This window comes from Periplaneta americana, chromosome 8 (genome assembly GCF_040183065.1).
Source record: "Periplaneta americana isolate PAMFEO1 chromosome 8, P.americana_PAMFEO1_priV1, whole genome shotgun sequence".
Classification (NCBI taxonomy): domain Eukaryota; kingdom Metazoa; phylum Arthropoda; class Insecta; order Blattodea; family Blattidae; genus Periplaneta; species Periplaneta americana.
In genome coordinates this window covers 149,567,087-149,572,364 of record NC_091124.1, presented here as the reverse complement: position 1 = coordinate 149,572,364, position 5,278 = coordinate 149,567,087, and the positions used below count along the sequence as shown (strand labels likewise).

At 35.7% G+C, this 5,278-nt stretch overlaps 2 non-coding genes across 2 annotated transcripts; one reads left to right on the top strand and one right to left on the bottom strand.

Moving 5' to 3' along the window:
* Nucleotides 1–791: 791 nt before the first annotated feature.
* On the top strand, nucleotides 792–864 carry TRNAK-CUU (transfer RNA lysine (anticodon CUU)). The gene has a single exon. It is a non-coding gene; the product is annotated as a tRNA-Lys (tRNA).
* Nucleotides 865–4,317: 3,453 nt separating this feature from the next.
* TRNAK-CUU (transfer RNA lysine (anticodon CUU)) lies at nucleotides 4,318–4,390 on the bottom strand. The gene has a single exon. It is a non-coding gene; the product is annotated as a tRNA-Lys (tRNA).
* Between the last annotated feature and the right edge of the window lie 888 nt (nucleotides 4,391–5,278).

The following is a 5,278-nucleotide window of genomic DNA, read 5'->3' as shown; positions in this document are numbered from 1 at the left end:
GAAAATTATGTTTATATGTAGCTCAACTTATCACATTAGAGATATACCATTATCGGAAAATATGAAAACAAAAATATAAAATAAGTTAAATATCACTAGAACATAAAAAAAAATGTGAATACGTGGAAACATGCAATACAACACTTGTCATAATAGTAAGTTAGTTTGGATGTGACAAAACTGGCTCAACCGCAAATAAATTAGCAATGCTTATCTTTCTGAGTAGTCTTGTTAGACGAAAGATCAGTGATCTAGGGTTAAAATGACGCATGCCCTTGGATTGGTAGGCCTACCTACAGATTTTTTTTCTTGTAACTTAAATTTAGTGTAAGGTTTCCTACTGCTAACAATTTATCTCAAAAGAACAGATTTATCTTTGTTTGTCGAATGCACATCATCACGGTTGGGAAAAGGCACTTTTCATTGCCAACAATTTAATTTGTGTGCTCAAGGCAAGAGTGGTGGGGGTAGAGGAGAAGCAAGGAAACCGTAAACTGAAGTCTATCCTTTACTCAACTCCCATTAACTTATCCGTTCACTTAGAACGTAAAAATTAATTGTAAAAATTTCAATAGTTGGAGCCCCAATATTTATTTTCTTTTCATTTTGTAGAATGCTTTGCCGAGTAAAAGTACAAAATTTGTTTACGTCGTATTTTTGGAGTCCTTTATTTTCGTGTTATATAGAGTACAACAAACATATAGAAATGCTACAAGAATGCAAGGAAATTATTTGTTGATAGGTTTGTTCCAGCTTGGTAGTAATCTTTTCTGTGAGAACATACTGCCGCAGCCCGGCTAGCTCAGTCGGTAGAGCATGAGACTCTTAATCTCAGGGTCGTGGGTTCGAGCCCCACGTTGGGCGAAAAATTTTTTCTTTAAAAATAGTACAGTACAAGAAACCCAGGTATGTAATGAAATCTGTTGGGCATGTTACAATATACATAATTTTCATTATTCCCGAAAACTAAATAAGCGTTGACATGAACTATTGGCGCCCATATATGCTTGAGTCACGGTATTTGATTTTTTTTGTCTATAGGATTATACACTCACTCAGCAAAATGTTTAAAATTAGTATTGCTACATATTGCAAAATAACAGAAAATTTGGAGCAAACAGTTGAAATTTCTTGGACAATTAGCGAATTCTAGACAAACGGGTGGAGATAGCGGGAACATAAATAAATAAATAAATAAATAAATAAATAAATAAATAAATAAAACATTCTGTAGATACCAATCAAAGAAACTATTTTGGCAATGATAAGCTTTAGCAATCCATGTACTTATATTATGCATTTTTTGCACAAGTTTCCACCATTCTAGCATCATTGTAGCCAACCCAACAACACAACCAATACACGAGTTCAACTTTAGCGGTCAGTGTATTTAAGCATTTTTTGCACGCGTTTCCACCATTATAGCATCACTGTAGCGATGTTCCCCTCTAATCCAACAACACAACCAATACACGAGTTCAAACTGTAGCGGTTCTTGTACTTATGAATTTTTTGCATGTAACGGTAGCTTGGTAGGTTGATCGGTTGGTGTGTGATTTAGTGATTAGTTAATGATTAAAGAATGAGTGACGATAGAGTAGAATAAGTGGTGCAAAAAAAAAAAACATGAAAAGAAAGGACAGTTCGAAACAAAGAATTAATCAGACAAATTCCAAAACTAGAATTATTTTTTGAAAAATCCGATTCGAAAAGTTCGGTCCAACAATCTGGTACTTCTGTCTCCACCGCTTCCAACTTATATGGTAATATTGTTGAAACAAATCATACAGATACAGTAGAAGACAATGATAATTCTTCGCCAGTAAATGATAGCGACATTTTTTTCTTCCGATAAGTACAACGTAGTAAAAAGGTAAATTAAATTAATTTATTAAAAATATTAGTTAACTGTTACAGTGGCGGCTCTGCATATTTCTTAAGAGGAGGAAAGAAGTTAACAGCACGAAATGACACCTTCTTGAATGAAACATGCTACAAATTAGCCTACATGCATACATGTAAGACCAGGTAGTGTTGGGGTTGGCCTTCCCTTCTGTATAGCAATATTCTGTTCTTGTAAACAGAGTTTCCTAAATTGTCCAAAATATATTATGTTTTCACTTCCATTCATTGTTGAATAATTGCACAAATTAACGATTACAAGGAAATTCACAACCTCGTAGCATTTTTCGAGCACACTACAGCATCACACGTGCTGGAAGAGACTAGCTACTAACTCGTAACGGGAACCGTTTTACGGAAATGGAAATGGGAATGGGAAATAATCTGAGGAAAACGAGAACACTGCACCCACACACGTGGTCTGTATTGCCACGTGTACATTTTACAAGTTCAGTATCACATGCTTTTGAAGAATGTCAGTTCTTGTAAAGTAATACTATCATTATTGTTCAAAGCTGCCGGTGGCCGATTAATTTTTATCAGTGGCGTATACTGGTTAAAGGGTTTGGGCTACCGCTGACCCTATTATTACACAAAATATATCTAACAATTACTTTAATTTTAATTACTATGGTAAAACTAATAATACAAAATTATTACATTATGTTATATTATAAACTTTTTCTTTTTTAATTTCCTTGGGCTACCGCCGGTAGCCCCGGTAGCCCGCAAAATACGCCCCTGAATTTTTTATGTTAAAAATGATGTAGTTTGGAGTACCTACTTTCAGTTTCAAATATATTTGTACAAAACTGACAACTTGGCTGTTGCCCTGTCTAGTAAACAATGAATAGAAGTGAATTTCAGGAGCCAACTACATAAAACTACTTCCTCTTTGTTTTACATAAACCCGACTTTTAACTTTCAAATATCCACGAAAGTTTCTAACCATGAATAGTAGTCTATATAAAGTGCAATGAATAATATTTTTGATTTATAATTTAAAAAAAAGTTTACATGGTGTCTTTCATAGCGTTGCGTTAAAACTGTTTTTGTTGTGTCTCCTCCTAGATGTGTTAGTCCGGTTGAATGCAACATCGTTAGGTGGCAGCGGTAGCAAGCTTGCTGCACGACCAGTCGGTTTCTATTTCCCGCCCATGACTGATTCAGAGGAGGATCTCCTCCCTCTCCGTTCATTTACGTGCTTTAAAACTCTGCTTCTTTCTCTGGCCGCTAGTGCGCTGTTGTCTATGTGTGTTAACTGCAGTAGAGGAGGAATGGAGTGCCTTTCCTCTACACAGACAATCTCGCATCTTTCTCACAGTTTTCTACAGCACATGAGCGCGTGTCGTTTAAAACTCGATCAACCGAGTTTTTCTTATAGCTGTGAACTTAAAAATTATCGAATCTTCCTCGAATTTCAAGGCACATATTTTATTTGGTATTTACTTTCAAAAGAAGAAAATGTGAGGAGGACGTTCCTCCCTTCCCTCCCCCGAGAAACCGCCACTGAACTGTTATTATAACAAATTATTTTTACAGTCATATAAAATTTTAGAAACAATTTTAAGTTATGCTGTATGACTGTCAATTTTTCATCAGTATTTCCAAGAGCAGAACCCCCCTGTTTGAAGCTGACTGCACGTGATTTATGATTGCTAGAATTCTCGAAGTAATGAGCATGTTGACTGTATTACAATGCGTCGATTAAAGAAAGGGTCCCTGGTTCGGACTGCTGTATACCCAACGCAAGACGTGGTAAAAAAATAGGACAAAGATGGCCACAGTCCACACCAGTTTTAAACTTCGAGTCTGGTGTAAGGTTTGTAAAACCGTGCATGTGATGCTGACGTATGTATACAATGAATACGAATTACAGAAAAAGTGAGTCCCATGTGTTACGAAGATATACATTCCGGGTTAAGTAACACAAATCTTTCAACAAAGGGTGCAAACTTTGCTATAAGGTATTTTACTACAATACATCCAGTCAATCATCCGCTCGTCAACTCACTCAATGGTCCACTGCATCGCCAGTCAACCGACTCGCTCTTCGGCTCCTCATTCATTCGTTCAATCGTTTATTTACTCTTTCAATATGGGCTAAAGCCTCTTATTTCGCCTATCTCTCTTGCATGGCCTCTATCTACATCATTTCCTTTTGTTTTTGTTTGTAATAAATCATGTATGTACTTTTTATAATATAATTCATAAGATAAGTTAAAAAGAAACATTGAAGAACTCCCTGCATGCAGGCTACTTGCGCGCCATTAGTTCACTTTGGAAGTCTACCAACACTTATTTAACTTCAGGAATAGAAAAAATAGTAGATATTATAATATATGCCGAAGCTAATGTATCTGAAGTATTACATGTTTCCGTTTCTATTATTACTTTTACAAGAAAAAAAACATCCGCCCAACGTGGGGCTCGAACCCACGACCCTGAGATTAAGAGTCTCATGCTCTACCGACTGAGCTAGCCGGGCGCTTAATCCGTTGGTGCCAATAATCCTTTGCCAATGAGGAGGAATCTCCTTTGCCGTTTTCTATGCCAGAAGGACATCCTTTTAACAGGGAAAATTTCAATAAACGGATTCCTCACTGACAATTATATCTTATAATACTAACAAGAACAGATTTGTCTGCGTTTGTCGAATGCGCATCATCATGCTTACGAAAAGGCACTTTTCAGTGTCAATAATTTATTTTTGTGTGCACAAGGTTGGAATTTTGAAGTAAGAGGGAAAGGAAGGAATCCGTGTTCTGAGAGTTATTCATTTTTATTTGTTTTTGTCCTTGATTTTCCTGCTGAGCTTTCTAAAATATCCATTTTTGTAGGCTACATAAAGTTTCATTTGTTCCTCTGCCGAGAATTTCCTAGATCTAAGCACCTTACGCAGTGGCGTATGCAGAATTTTTCCAAGGGAGGGGGTCAATATTAAAATATTGTTAACAATTTACATTATCGGTATTTTAAACGTTGTGTAAACTCTGTGTATTATTATTATTATTATTATTATTATTATTATTATTATTATTATTATTATTATTATGCTGCGGTCAAAAATGACCTGTCAAAGCACAAAATGAACATTTTAAATTAAAGTCAGAACTCTAACGAACGGGTGAATACAGCTGTTAAATGAGTTTAAAATCGAATATGCACGTTATTTAACATCTGCACTGCAGAACTGTCAAAACAACCTTTTCAATATGTTTCACAAGTTAAATTTCATATTGTGTCGGCTTCATTTTATTACAAGGTCCGTACTAGGCAGTAGATCTCTCTATAATAAATATAGCATTATTATAATTCAAACGTGCCGAAACACTAAGCACAGGAATTATATTGAAGGAGGGTTAGGAGTACTATG